The sequence below is a fragment of the Rhineura floridana genome, chromosome 3 (genome assembly GCF_030035675.1).
Source record: "Rhineura floridana isolate rRhiFlo1 chromosome 3, rRhiFlo1.hap2, whole genome shotgun sequence".
Classification (NCBI taxonomy): domain Eukaryota; kingdom Metazoa; phylum Chordata; class Lepidosauria; order Squamata; family Rhineuridae; genus Rhineura; species Rhineura floridana.
The window spans coordinates 79,897,537-79,913,844 of record NC_084482.1 but is presented as its reverse complement, the minus strand read 5'-3'; positions in this window follow the sequence as shown (position 1 = coordinate 79,913,844).

The following is a 16,308-nucleotide window of genomic DNA, read 5'->3' as shown; positions in this document are numbered from 1 at the left end:
AAAGTGACCTCGATTGCTGCAACATACCTGAACAGAGGTGTTTTGGTACAGTGTGCGGATCAGAAACAGTAACCTTTTCTCAATAGAGAGCTGTTCCAGTTTACTCCACAAACGGTCACAAGAGATGGAATTGAAGGCAGATTTTAGGTCTATAAAAGCTGTGAAAAGTTTACCTCCTCTTGGTAAAGGGTAGAGCATCCGGCTTTAAATCCTATCTGCTCTTCCCCCAAGATGTTATTATCACTTATCCACATTTTCAGTTTAAGGCCTAGAAAGCTGGCATACACCTTCCCTACTATAGATAAGCTGATGGGTCAGTAGTTACTTGGATCATCTTTAGGTCCTTTCTTATAGATAGGAACGATGAAGGCTTTCAGCCAGGCTATGGGAATTATGCCAGATTTATTTATTAAAGTAAAAAGGGAGGCCAGCAATGGGGCCTACCAACTGATGTTGCTTTTGAACAGCTAGGAGGGAATGCCATCTGGTCCAGGAGCCTTGCCTAACTTTAGCTGGAGTAATAGTTCCTCTATATCAGCCTTTCCCAACCAGTATGCCTCCAGATGTTGTTGGACTACAACTCCCATCAGCCTCAGCCAGCATTGCCAATGGCTGAGGCTGATGGGAGTTGTGGTCCAACAACATCTGGAGGCACACCGGTTGGAAAAGGCCGCTCTATAGTGTTAATATCAACAGGAGGCCGGTCAGGGGTGTCAGAGTGCAAATAAGGGGAAAGATTAGAATTAGATATATTCTGATTGTGAAAAACTGCACAAAAATGGTCTTCCCAGATATTTGCTGGGATATGACAATCAGGACTTCCATTGATGTCACTTAAAGCACCAGAGACAAGCTTTCAGAAGGATTTAGAGCTACATGTGACAGATGCTGCGATCAACATTTGCCATGAGTCCCTGATTACCTCACTTTTTTTCCAATATAAAAGCTTCTTATATTCTTTCCTTAATGGATAATAGGAATGCGGGAGTTGGCGTTCATTATTTGCACGGTAAAAGCAGTAAGCAGAGTGATTTTTTCCCCTAAGTTTAACACACTCCCTATCAAACCACTTATTTGTTCTGTCTATCAGATGTTTTGTAGTGCCAGTTGAAGTTTGGAGAGTAAGATACATATTCTGCATCACCTCCTCAAAAACCACTATACCCTTCTTTGGCGAGCTATCTACTGTTATTTGTTCTAAAGTGTTAATTATATGAGGAAGATGAACAAAGCTATTAAAGGCCTGCCCTGTTTTATTAGACCATTTGATCTTTTTAGAGCTGACCATGATGGGTGGGCTGGAAGGTAAATGATGTGGCATGTTCAGCTCTAGCGTGCCTAGAATAGCAAGAGATAATTCCAACGGCAGATGGTCGCTGTCAGAGCAATCTGCTACTCTAAAATTATAGCCCAGAGTTTTCAGGACCTTATGGATAAGAATATAATCAACCACACTTGATCCCCTAGAAGAAACATAAGTAAACTCCCCCAATCATCGCCAGCACTAGAGCCATTTAGAATACACAAATCAGTTTTTGAAACAAACTGAAGCAAGCCTACCCCTGCAGGATTTAGAAAGGTATCTTTTGAGTGACGTAAACTGCCCTTAAGTTGGCCCTTACTTACACAGGGATGGACACCTGAGGTGGAGACATCCACCAAATAGGTTCCAGTTCTTGCATTAAAATCGCCTGCAATAATAGGGAATGCATAGGAAAATTTGGCCATCCAGTGTGCGTAGTAGCATTTGGCTTTGAGCCAATTTAGCATAGCATCCTCCCTACGGGCCATTGGGGGAAATAGACATTGAGTAAAAGCAGGGTCAGCTGAACAGTCCTCAGCTTCAAAATCAATGCCAACAGAGAAGAATCACAATTAGGGAGCTCAATTATCTTGGCAACAAGCAAGGAGAAGACCAAGATGCACAGTCCCTGACTGGCCCTACCCTTACCCTTGTTAGAGAGTGCTGGCACACAAAAGGTCACAAACCCATTGACGTATATGTGGTCACAGCACCATGTTTCTTGGAGCAGGATTATGTCAAATTTGTTCAAATAAGCAAGGAAATTTTAATCCCTACACTTAGAATTCCACCCAGCAATATTCCAGGAAAGAAGTTTTAAGGCAGTGGTACCACTCCCCTGTCGTGGTCAGTTTAGCTCTACAATTGTGTCCAGACTGCCTCCAAAATTCCCCAAGACACAGCAGTTGGAAGATGGTGCACAGGGGGTAGGTGTTATAGAGATAGGTCTATGTGTATTGTTATTAGAATCTTGTGAACCACTCTCATGTGGTTCCAAGTATTGCAGAGCTATCCAATCAATGCTTTTAGCATTTGAGTTTTTGTAGTCTGCAAAGGCATCTTTTTTCCATTCACTGACATATTTGGTAAGTGTCGGTGACTTGGGGGAAATCCCCAGATCTCCAGACTTAGAGGTAATGCTATTTTGAAACAATTTAGATGATTGCAATATCACAATTTTGGGGCTTAAAGCCAGCTGTCCCTTTGTATTAAAATGTTGTAACTTATATTTTGAGGGCATTCCCTGAGGTATGTTGCAATCTGTTGTCTGGTTAGAGGCCTTTAAGGGGCTCACAGAGATCTGTACAGATCTTTTCCAAACTGGAGTGGTTTTTCCTGTATTTTTAGTATGGGAAATAGGCAGGCGGGTATCAATTAATTTGGACTCAGTGTCCTGATTGCACATATTTAAGAGTAGTTCTTTTAATAGATTCTGGATCTAGGGAAAATGCAAGGGAAGCTGATATAAACTGCACCAAATGTGCTTTACGGTCCTGTTGTGCCAGCCAGCCAGCTGGTTTTGGGTAGTTGATAAAAACCAGATTCTGTTTCATTAGGTGTAAGTGCCATTTTTTGTTTGTCAGAGTAGGTTTCTATGAACACTCTTGCTCCATATATTCCCTGGTAAGAGATGTTATCTTGTTTGGAAGTTGGGAGATTGACCAGGGATCTTGTATTTCACCAAGCTCATCTGCAATATCATGATGGTGGAGATTTTTTAGCTGCTGAGTCAGGCATGCTCTTTTGTGTATATCCTTGTTCACTTTGTTATCTTGCCTCTCAGGGTCAGGGACTCTCTGCCTCTTGTCCTCTGCTTCCAATACCTTGAATAATTTATTGAAATTCATTTTGGAGTGGTTATTAGTGCTAGCTATAGTTTTTATATGTTTTGTTTTCTTTTTAAGACTCATGAGGGCCTTAGTGTTTTTGCGCTTGGTTTTCCTACTGGCCACACCTGTGATATCTTTGCCACTCTTCCTGCTACTAAGATTTTTACTATTCTTGCCATGTTGAATTGCTTGAGAAGAGGGCTCACTTACAGTTCTGACACAGTGATCTGTCTTGAGCTTTGGCATCAAATCCTTAATTTCTAATGAAGTTGAAGTTGGCTGGCCTTCCCCCCCCCCAGTTTATCTAGTATTAGATCTGTTAGGGTGGTCAAGAGCCCCTTACACTCTGAAAGAACATTCTTAATCTGAGATATATCTTCTGTCCACCTCACAAACAGACTCCTAATCAGCTCAAGTTGGTTATTAAACAGATTTGTTACCGTGTGGGAAACAGTATTCTTATCACCGGGGGGGGTAGAAGAGTGCTTGGCTGTAAAGGGACACAATCCTTCCTCATAGAGCCTCCGGGAAACATTGGCATTTTAGGGTTCTTAAAGCTCCCTTGTACTGATTCATGCCAGCTATCCTGCTGTCTGAGTATTGTAGGAGCATCAGCAGGATCTAATTCTGCGACCAAGCTACACCTGCCTTCCTCCTGGGTTTCCCAATCCATATTTTTCATTATACATTGGGGGCCCAGAGACCAGTCTAATATCTCTTCATCAGGTATTTCATCAGCTACCATTACCTGAGCACTTTCTTCCGAGTTAGAACAGAAAAAGTCTGTAATTTTGAGCTGGTTATGGGCTTTAACAAGGGACTTAACATCTTCCGTCACTGGGACCAAACCCTCTTCTAGTGAGGACCATCGCACCACAATAAAGTAGATTAGTAGGAGGGAAACAGTAACAGGTATAAAAATGTTTGGGTAGCCCTTTCGGGGGGAGTCTGAACAAACAATAGCTCTGCTGAGCTCTGCCTCAGTATTAGCAGGATACAAGGGCAACCATATAGAGCATTTATCTCATAAATGCCTTAAGCAGCAGTGCATTAAAATCATACGTTAAAACCAAATAAACTAATTAAAACAGAAGAGCAGCAAATAGGCAAATAGAGAACTTCAGGGGATTTGGGGGAATTAATAAACAAAACAATAATGCAAAACAATAAAGCAATAAAGCAAAAAATAGGGAAACATAAATAAATAAAATAAGTAGAAAAATTAAAATAGAAAATAGGGAAGAAAAGAAAAGAAAAAGAATAAAAAAACACCCTAAGTCCTTGGTTACAGCGGTAGAAAGCTGAACGGCATTTAGTTGTCCTGTTTCTTCTAAGTAGCTCGAAATAGCTGTAAGTGGCTCTGTGCTGCTCAGTAAGAAAGTTAAATAGTTTAATGACAGCACTGCGTTTCGTATTTAAAATGTTATTTAAAATCTTCACCTGATAGACACTAACTCCAGGCACATCTTTCGCTTAATAACTGATAAGGTTTGCAGACAAGGCAATTCTCTGTTCCATGCACTCAGAGCTCAGCGTCCTTGGCATGCCTTGTGTTAGTGGTCTCAGCGTTCCAGGAAGCTCCCTCCTCCACACTTAGCTCTCCTCCTTCTTCTCCTTGTTTATTTATGTTGGTGGCTTTATACTCTTGTCGAGCTCTGCAGGGGCTGCTGTAGTTGCATCGGTATCAGTATTCTTCTCTTATTTCTTCCCCTGGGGGAGGCTACATCTCGCTGAAATCTCCAATGCCTTAACCTCTGCAGGAACTCCTCGCATCACAAGAGTCGATGTCTCATATCAAACCATATTAAACCATTACAAGGACAGAAGAAAGTATAATGAGTCCCTTCCACTTCTAAGATTATTTGGGGAATGCTGCTTCTCAGTTCCTCTCACCCCAATCTCATTAAGGGATATTTACATGTCTAGGGTCTCATGCTGGTAGAATTGCTGCTGAATAGGGAAAACCATATTTGCTGGCTATAGTATATAGCCACTCTCGTGGCTGTATAATAACTTACAGGATCCTTAACTACTAAGTTAAGGACAACAAAGATAGGGTTCATATAATTATGAATAGACAAAATTGTGAAGGTGCGATAGGATGACTGATTCTATGTTCAACAACAAAATGTATTCAGTCAGAAATCAGAGCAACTGTTGAAGAAGGGGAAATACTGGTATACAGAATAAGTACCAATTGTTGAACAACAACTCATCCCAGAGTGCCATGTGTTACCCGAAATTAACAATAATGGTGGGCTCATTTACACAGCGGTTTAGTGTGTGTTTGGTACTACTTGCATCCACTTTTAATTTGCATTGGTCACATAATGTTACTGGCAAACAGAAGCTATCACACAGTTTCCCCCCTGTAAATCCATACTAACCCAATCCACTGATAATCTAAAAAGGGAAGGAAATAACATCTTCACTCTGTATCTCTAGGGCTTGCAGACACTTTGCTCCAATGCTTTTAGGGGGGCATGTCAGTCGTTCCCCTCTCAACGCCCACTCCTTCCTCCTCCCTTCATTCATTTCACTTCCTGTGGGCTGAAGAGCAACTTCAGCTGCTCTCTCCTGTTCTGCAAGCCTTTTTTATGTTGCTGTAAACGGAGCCTTATTTTTCTTTTTCCCCTAACTTGTGCACAAAAGCATAACACAGCTCAAACAAAGATTTGTATTTCAGCTGTATTGTACAGTAAAAATACAAATAATCACACTTCTAGGTTGTTTTTTAAATGAAACTTACTGGTAGAACAACTGAGCATACTCGGTTGCCAGGTAACCAGAGGGAGTAGAAATGTTCAATTAGCGGGCATGGTCTTTAGGAAACTGTGCGATTGATGCTTCCCCTCAAGTGTGAATAGAAAACACCATGTTTGCAGCTGGCATTGAGCCCTTAATATGGATGGTGCAAACAGAAAAAAGGGTAAAAACTGTTGGAATAGGCAAATATTGCATGTTCACTTTAAGGGAAATTTGGAAAATATCCCATGTACCTGTTTACCATGATGTAACTTCCTAATGGGTGGGGTTTAGTTACCTGACTTCCTCCTCCTTTGTCCTGGGGGATTTTTGAATAATCTCCATTGCTGATCTTCCTACCTTTGAGAGAGGCCGTATGGAAAGATGCTCTCTGCTGAGTGCATCAATACAAAGACTAAGATGGACTGAGATTCCTATTTTTTCTTTCTTCCAAGCTAGAGCCTATGTTCTTCTAACATATAAGGTCGTAAGTAAATATTTTTTTCTTTTACCTAAAGGATTGTGTCTGTTGTTATTTATATAGAGAAAGGTGGGGCTGGTTTATTCTCATTCTGCTGCTTGTATTTTTACAACTCTGCTAAGAAATAGGACCAACCAAATTAGTTCCTATTTCTGTGTGTATTTTTATAATAACGAACAAAAACAGTGTCTTTAGCATGAAGTTATGGTCCCATGTGGATAAGCCATCCCTATCCCCATAAGCTCTCTCCTCCATATAGAGTCAAATACTATATTGTTATATTGTTTGGGGGCTGAGATAGATGATTTCTATGAGTCCCCTTCTAGCCTCTGATTTGGAACCCTACACTTGGAGGTGGGCTCTGCAGCAGAGAACCTGCTTTGCTGGTCAGATGAATCTCTTTTGTTAATTCAGTAGAGTGGCCAGGTGGCTAATGGGTCTGCCAAGTGCCCATTAACTGGCCAATGAGCCAGGGGGATCCTATTGTTATTGAAACTCTTCAGCAGAGCCCCCTCACTGGGCCAAAGAGAGGCTTGTGTTTTTGGTTTAGTGGAAGGAAAGAGTGAGAACTGGGGACACAGAAAGAGACTGGTTCCCTGCACCATGGCTTTAGGATGCCTCCTGTAAGCCTGATGAAAAAGCAAGATTTTTTGGACTGCTGATGCTTTGAACCACTTTGAGATTGGGGTGGCGCACAACACTGGTGTTAAAAGTGGGATAGAGTTTCCTGGAAGAAGCATTGGGAGAAAGGTGTGCCTGAGTCAAAATGGAAGGAGAAACTGTAACCCTCCTGGAACAGATAAAAGTGATGCTCCAGCAGCAAGTAGAATGGTTTGAAAAAGATCAGCAGCAAAGGCAATGAGAGTGCCATAAGGACCAGCAGCAAAGGCAACAAAAGCATCAGGAGAACCAGCAACAATTTGAAAAGAGGATGGAAAGCTTCTTTGTACTTTTTTGACTCCATGTGAGAAAGTGAGAACCCTAACCCTGATCAGCCACTGCAAGGGGTTGAGAATGACCCAGGAGCCCATCTGCAGAGCACCGAGATGGAGGTGGCTAAAGAGTTCCAGGAAATGGATGGGCAGCTGCAGGGCTTGGATTGTGTGGAGTTGCAATCAGTGGCGGATGAAGAAGAGGCCTTGACTGTCCAGGAGCCTGCCAGGGGGAAGATGCCAGAAACCTGGAAGTAAAGCCCCAAGAACTGGAGGAGGACAGGCTGGAAAATAAAGAGGAAGGTGCTTTGGAAGAAAGTGGAATGCAGGGTGGAAAAGAGACACTGCTCGTAGAGTTCTCTGCTGCATGTGTGCCTGCTGCTGAAGTAGTGCAGGAGGAAGAAAGGGCCTTGGAGAACAGCGAACTACAGGCTGGAGAAGACCAGCTGTTGATAGATTTCTGCATCCTGTGTGTGCCAGCTGTGGAAGAGAAAGTGCAGGAGGAAAAGTTGGAGGCGTGTGTGCGAGAGGAGCTCCCAGCACGTAGAGAGGTGGGTGAGATAAAATCCCCAAGTGACTTTGCCCCTTGGGTGACCCATAATGGCCTTACAGGGTGGGGTCTGGTGGATGCAGTCCCTGAGCAAATTCCAGCAGTGAGAGGCACCCAGCACCCTGTGAGCTTGGACGGCAGGAGACAATGGAAGGGTTACCTGCCTCTGTTTGCGCCCATGATTCACACTGGAGATGGTGAGGGAGAGCAGAGAGAAAGATTCCTTTCTGCCAACCTAGGTGGGCTGGGTGGGCTAGGCGGGCTAGGCCAGCTAGTCCTAAAGAAGATGCCCCCAGACAAAAACTTGTGGCAGGACTTCAAAGTTTGGGGCAGGAGATGAAGTGGCCTGGCTTAAAGACGTTTCCCAGAGCAGAGAGTGGGAGGATAATAGCTACAGTCTGCTGTGTGCTGATGAAAAAACAGATGTGTTCCTGGAGATGCATCCCAAGATCCTGCAGGCTATAGCAAGGATCAGCTCAGACTAGGAATCTATGAAGCCCCAAAACAAAGGGCCTTGTGGGCAACTGCATGATTTGAGGGTGGGGGTTGTGCATCTGGAACTGTGTACTGATTTGCTGTAGGAATTCTTCCTGATGGCTTTAGTATTGCCTTTTGGAAATCTTTTGATTTGTGCTTTTTGCATGCTTGTGGGGATATGAGTTGTTTAATGATTTTTTAGGAATTATTCTGATAAGTTTTTGCAGTAAAGTTTTAATGCTTAAGATTTACTATACTATGCCTGTTAGATTTTGTGTGTGTGTGTGTGCATCTGTTTGGGGGAGCAAGGGGAAAATATGTATATGTGTTTGAGGGATGCTGTGCTATAGTGGCACAAGGCAGGACAACGGAGCTCCAGTATTGAAGCTGTAATCTGGTTTAAACATGTCAGGAACTTGGGCACTGCCAAGAATGAGGACTGGGTAAGTGGTTTGGATGCAGAACTGTGACTGGGAGCTCCAAGAGAGATGAGGAAACCTAAAGATACAGCAGTTAATTGAAAACTTGCTGCAAAGGAATGGACTATTTTTGTTCTTGTGTGGAAATGTGACTCTACAATGACTATGCTTTTGATTATGTATATTTCAACATCTTACTAACCTGTATCTGTTATTTCTTTATAGGAAAAGTTGTTGTTCTGTTGTTTGTTTGCAGCCCTCTCTCAGAGAAGGGCATAGTTTTATGGGTTTGAGAGATGAGATAGATGATTTCTATGAGTCCCCTTCCAGCCTCTGATTTGGAACCCTGCAACTGGAGGTGGGCTCTGCAGCAGAGAAACCTGTTCCGCTGGCCAGATTGGTCTCTTCTGTTAATTTAATAGAGTAGCCAGGTGGGCTAATGGGTCTGCTAAGTGCCCATTAACTGGTCAATGGGCCAGGCAGATCCTATTGTTATTGAAAGTCTTCAAGAGAGCCCCCTCCTCCTGGATCCAAAGAGAGGCTTGTGTTTTTAGTTTAGTGGAAGGAAAGGCTGGGAACTGGAGACACACAAAGAGACTGGCTACTTGCATCATGGCTTTAGGATGCCTCCTGTAAGCCTGATGGAAAAGCAAGATCTATTGGACTGCTGATGCTTTGAACCACTCCATGTTAAGATCAGGTTGGAATGTGTATAAATAAACCATATTTCATAAAAACACCACAGTCTCCGCTGTGGAGATCTCTCACTGCTTGGAGATTGGGGTGGCATGCAACAATATATTTGCTTATTGTGTATTTGTTCTGATTGTCACTCAGTCAATACATACAATAGCTAATCTGGAATATTAATCTGCCAAATTGCATTACCATCACATTTCTAAGGGAGATAGAAAGAGATGAAACCATCATCAGGAAACATCCAAGTGGAAATGGTCATATGATTTTAATGTCAGTTGGAGAAGAGTGCCAGGTTTTGATTTCCAGTGACGGCTCATAGACAATCACATCACAACACTGAAAGTATGCTGATTAGTTTGAGACTCCATGGATATCCCTGTGTATCAGGTATATCCGCATACTATTGGGGTGAGAGGTGGGAAAAGAGTTTATTCTTTGTTTCATGAAGAAATAATAAATTATTGAGTTATAAAAGATGAAATCATCAAAACAACCAGTTCTGCCTAGCTTTTCCACTTCAAATGTGTCCTATTTAAACTGAAGTTGCTTTCATAGTTTCCTTTTGGAAAGGACAATTTCCTCTTCTTTGGGAATACTTCATACATTTCTAATGAACTTCTCTTGACTACAAAGCAGTATACAAACTATGGGAACAATTTGACAATTCCATCCAAATCTATGGGGCTGGTATACAAACATTTCATGTTGCACTATGCCCAAAATATTATTAACCATCCTAAAAGATTTTCTTTCCCTATTTGTTTTTATTTGTCCTATATAAACAGGGGGGAGGGGGAGAGAGATACTTGGAAAGCCAGAAAAGCAACAACAGAAACTCTGGTGTCCAATCTTTTGCTTGCAGGGCAAACAAGAACCAGTGTTAGCCAATTTGGACAAAATCCCAGTCTCACACTGGGAAAGGAAGCAGGGAATCCCTTCATGTGAGGGAAAGAGGTTGGGAAAGGGGAATGAATGAGTCTGAGGGTTCACATAACATCCTGGTTTGGTGTTGTTCATATCAATCTCTGTTATTTGTCTTGAGCAATATTATACAGCCAGCATGCTTCTTTTACTTTCCGCAATGTTAAATTAAAAATATCCCCCATGCCATTCTGATGCTTCACATAACCTCATTTCAAAAAAAACCCTTACAAAACTTATAGTCCTGAACTCAGAAACACTTGCTTAAAAACCCTCTAAATTTTCATGGTGATACACAAAACAGTCAGAGAGAATTGAGAGTTCAAAGCGTAAAGAGAGGGAGAAAAAAACCAGAGCCCTTTTGGACTTTTTTCTGTCAGTAGACTCCTAATTTGTTGAAATTAATTAAAAATCAGCCATGTTCACAGAGTACCTGTAATCCTATTACTGACCTTGCCCCATACTCTGATTTTCATCTTCTGCAGTTTAAAGGGTAAAAAAAAATGCCTACCTGATTTTTAATTAATTTAAGAAATTTAATATCAAAGTTAGTGATAAGCCCAGGCAAAAAAATGCCTACCTGATTTTTAATTAATGTAAGAAATTTAATATCAAAGTTAGTGATAAGCCCAGGCATGCTCAATAAGAACCAACTGTCACTGTTCTAAAAGCCAGCTGCTGGGCTTGCCTAATCAGGGGGCCACACCAGACCTTGATTTAACTTTAGACAGTCATGGCTTCCCCCTCAAGAATCCTGGGAAGTGTAGTTTGTGAAGGGTGCTGAGAGGAGACTCAGCCCTCACAGAGCTCTAGTGGCCAGAGTGGTTTAATAGTCAGCCACTCTGTGAGGTGAACAGGATGTCTCCTAGCAACTCTTAGCACCCTTCACTAACTACACTTCCCAGGACTCTTGGCAGAAGCCATGACTGTCTAAAGTTAAATAAAGGTCTGGTGTGGATGTGGCCAGAGACACCTTTGGTTTAAATTTGGGTGGGAGACTACATGTGCCTGCTGTAGAATAAAAAGGTGGGGGAAATGCTGAAAAACAATGATACTGTTCACCGTGTTTTCCTTTTGGGAAGGAAAGGGGCTTTCCCTGTGCCCAGTGCCCACCAACCCAATCTCTTTGCCTCCCCCTCCCCTCCCTCTCCTTCCCTCCCCTCCCTCTCCTCCTTCCCTCCCTCCCCCTTCCCCCCTCTCTATCCCTCCATCAGGTCAGTTTCACCTATCCTAAGCATGATTGCATTGCAGTAAATCCCACTGAACTCAAAAAGCATGCAAATGATCAAACCTGCCCTCCCCTTCTCCTCCTTCCTATCCCCTGCCTCTTGCCCCTTCCCTCCCCCTTCCTTTGCTCCTCCCGCCTTCCCTCGCTCCTCCAATCCTCTCCTCCTCCTCCCCCATAGCCAGTTTTACCTATCTTAAGCATAAATGCACAGGAGTAAATCCCATTGACCTCAATAAGCATGCAAATGATCAAACCTGTCCTCCCCTCCTCCTCCCTCCTATTACCTCCCTTTTGACCTTTCCCTCGCCCTTCCTTCATTGCTCACCCTTCCCTTCCCATTCCTCTCCTCTTCCCACTCCCCTCCCTTCCTCCTTCCCTCTCCTCTCCCCTCCACCTCCTCCTTGGGCAGTTTTACCTATTCTAACCATGATTTCACAGGAGTAGATTCCATTGAACTCAATAAGCATGCAATGATCAGACCTGCATTTTCCCTCCTTCTATCCTCTCCCTTTCTCCTCCCTCCTTGCTTCCCTCCCCTCTTCCTTCTTTCGCCTCCCCTGCTCACTCACTCCCCCCATGGTCAGTTTTATGTATTCCAAGCATGATTGCACAGGAGTAAATGCCACTGAACTCAATAAGCATGCAAATAATCAAACCTGCCCTCCTCTTCCCCCTCCCCTCCTGCCTGCTCCCATCCCCCTCCTCTGCCCTTCCTCCCCTTCCTCCTCCTCCTCCCCTCCCCTTTCCCTGTGGTCATTTTCACCTATCCTGAGCATGACTGCAGGGGATTAAATCCGGTTGAACTCAGTAAGCATGTAAATGATCAATCCATTCCCAGCAAACTTGCACAGGATCCCATTTCTTACCTCCCAGATAAAAAGCAGAGAAATTCACTAATACGCAAAAGAAAACCCTTGAGGTTTAAGAACATACCTATAGCCAACAGATATTTCCATCAAACTTTAAAAAGCAGGGAAATTGGGCAGCTATAATGAATGCACCAGGGGAGCAGCAGATCTGATCCTCCTCTCTGAGATATTGAACTGCCCTACAAAATTGTCAAAATGCAAACACAATTTGGGTTTGTCTTTCACAGTCCAATCCACTTCCTGTGGAACTTGGAAGAATTTGGTAACATTTGCCTCTGAGCATATGGTGAGTGGGGGCAATACCTACAATCAGCCAAAATGACAGAAACAAGGCATGTGCTGTGCTGACCTTGGTTTAGCAGGGAGGAAGCAACAATAATAACACTGTTGATATAGTTAGACACTTTAAATATGTTTGATTTACTTTGCAATTTTAGTGATGTTTCCTATAGTAAATTGTTTTGTTTTGCTTCTGTTTCTGTGAATATGTGAAGTACGCCAACAGTTTGCAACACTAAAAAAAGCTCTGAAAACAATTGTGAAATAATGACACTGACCGTTCTGCAGAATAGTTTCCAGTAGACATGAGGAGTGTCTCTGTTTGCACAAGATAAAACAGTGGGAGGTGAAATATATTCTGGCAAAATTCTAGGTGTGCTCTATATTTTTTATTGACCATGCCCACCTTTCCTTAAGTGGAGTGGTTTAACCATAGCAGGCTGAAAACATGCATCTTGTGCAGGCAAAGTTTGTTTTTTTCCAGCAGCTAGATTCATTGCTTAAGTAGCAACATATTGTAATCAGTCTGATTTTACATCAAACTGCAGTCTCACATTCAACTGTTAATTCACCCCAAACAGAACATAACATCCAGTTAGGAATGCAAAAGCCTGTGTTCACCATCATATGCCATTGCCCAATAATAAGGTTTTGAAATTAATACAAATAAATCTGACACAGATTTTTAGGATGAATTATGAGAGAAATATAATTTTCTAGGTTAGATTCTTTGTACAAACAGAAGTAACACAGGAAAGAAGTGAAGTAAGAAGAACACCAACAAACATACAAAAATGTAATTCTCTGTCTTTGGAGACCCCCTTTGGGATGCACACATTAACATGGTGAGGGGGTTTGAGAACGTTGAAGAAGGTGACAGCAGTGCCATCAGGAGTCTAGACCAAGAGGCTAGACTCCTAGCAGGGGCTCCCAAGGCACAATGGTCAAAGCCGAGACACCAGACTAAGATGCATCCAAACTCAGAGGAAGGCAATGGTAAACCACCTCTAAATACCTCTTACCACGAAAAACCTATGAACAGAGAATCCAAAATGCAACACGAGATAGTGCTGGAAGATAAGACCCCCAGGTCAGAAGACACTCCCCGAGTTACTGGGGAAGAACAAAGGACAAGTACGAGTAGCGCTGTGACTAATGACACAGCTGGGTCAAAGCCGAAAGGAAGCCCAGAGGCTGATGCACACAGATGTGAAAGGTGAGTCCGGAGTTGTACAACGCACACAATAGGAACATGAAATATGAGAAAACTAAACCAGGGAAAGTTAGAAATTGTCAAGCAAGAAATGGAACATATCAACCTTACAATACTTGGCATGAGTGAATTAAAATGGACAGGAATGGGCATTTTCAATCAGGCAACTATAAAATATTTTATGCAGCAAATGAGAAATTAAGAAGAAATGGGGTTGCTTTAATAGTGAGAAGTGATGTAGCAAAAGCAATTAGGAGCTTCAACGCAAGGTTGGAGCGACTGATATCAATGAGATTAATTGGGAAACCTATTAACATAACATCATCCAAGTCTATGCTCCAATGGCAAATGCAGAAGAAGAGGAATTGGAGAGATTTTATGCAGAAGTACAGGAAGAAATTAATCACATACCAAAACAAGATGTGCCGATAATCATGGGGGACTGGAATGCAAAAGTAGGGAACAGAGAAGAATTAGGAATTGTGGGGAAATGGAGCTTAGGGGACAGAAATGAAGCAGGAGAGAGACTTATTGAATTCTGTGAAGCCAATGATTTGTTTCTGGCAAACACATTTATTGAACAACTGAAAAGATGACTGTACACGTGGACATCACCAAATGGTCAATATAGGAATCAAATTGATTATATAATTGGTAGCAGAAGATGGAGAAGTTCCATAATTTCTGTGAAAACAAGAACAGAAGCAGACTGCAGTACAGATCATGAACTGGTCATATCAAAATTCAGAGTAAAGCTAAAGAAGAAGAACAAAGCAATCATAATGCCAAAATACAATATAAATAACATCCCAGAAGAATATAAAGATCAAATAAGGAACAGATTTGAGGCTTCAAACTTAGTTGACAGAGAACCAGAAGAACTATGAAGTCAGAGACATTATCAGGGAAAAATGCAAAAAGACAATACCTCTTGTTACAAAGAGAGAAAGACCTCAATGGATGACTGCAGAAACTCTTAAAATGGTTAAAGAGAGAAGGAAAGCAAAAGCAAAAGGAGATAGAAACACTGTCAGAACCCTAAATGCAACAATACAGCGACTAGTACGTAGGGACAAAGAGAATTATTACAATAGTTATTGTATAGAAATAGAAGAGTACAATAAATAGGGTAGAACAAGAGCCCTGTTCCAAAAGATTAGAAAAATGAAAGGGAAATTTAAACCAAGAGTAGGGATGTTGAATAATCAACAGGGAAACACACTGACTCACTGAGACGAAATAAAAGGAAGATAGAAGCAATACACTGAAGAGATGCAAGGATGACAGATTCATTCATGGAGGAACAGTATGATGAAGAACCAGAAATTTTAGAATGCGAGGTGAATGTTGTTCTTAAAATACTTGGAAGGAACAAATGGCATACAAATAGAGTTGCTATAAGTTACTGAGATTGAATCTCCCCAAATTTTGATAAAAATTTATCAAGAAATATAGATAACTAAACAATGGCCCACAGACTGGAAGCGTTCAATATATATCCCAATTCCAAAGAAAGGAGATCCCAGGAATGCAGTAATTATCGAACTATTGCCTTAATATCCCATGTAAGTAAAGTAATGCTCAAGATTCTACAACAAAGGCTTACCATATATGGAGCAAGAAATGCTGGATTTAGAAAGGGAAAAGGCACCAGATAACATATTGTAAACATACATTGGATAATGGAACGGACCATGGAATTTCAGAAGAAAATCACCCTGTGCTTTATAGATTACAGCAAAGCCTTTGACTGTAGATCATGAAAAACTATGGAATGCTTTAAAAAAAATGGGGGTGCCACAGAATCTGATTGTCCTGATGCGCAACCTATACTCTGGACAAGAGGCTACTGTAAGGACAGAATATGGAAAAACCGATTGGTTCCCTGTCGGAAAGGGTGTGAGACAGGGGTGCATTTTAGTACCCTGTTTGTTTAATCTATACGTAGAACATATCATATGGGAAGCGGAATTGGACCAGGATGAAGGAGGTGTGAAAACTGGAGGGAGAAATATCAGTAATTTAAGATATGCAGATGATGCCATACTACTAGCAAAAACCAGTAATGATTTGAAACGAATGCTGATGAAAGTTAGAGGAAAGCACAAAAGCAGGACTACAGCAGAAAGTTAAGAAGACTAAAGTAATGACAACAGAAGATTTATGTAACTTTAAAGTTGACAATGAGGACATTGAATGTCAAGCATTATCAATACCTCAGCACAGTCATTAACCAAAATGGAGACAATGGTCAAGTAATCAGAAGAAGGCTAGGACTGGGGAGGGCAGCTATGAGAGAACTAGAAAAGGTCCTCCAATGCAAAGATGTATCACTTAACACTAAAGTCAGGATCATTCAGACC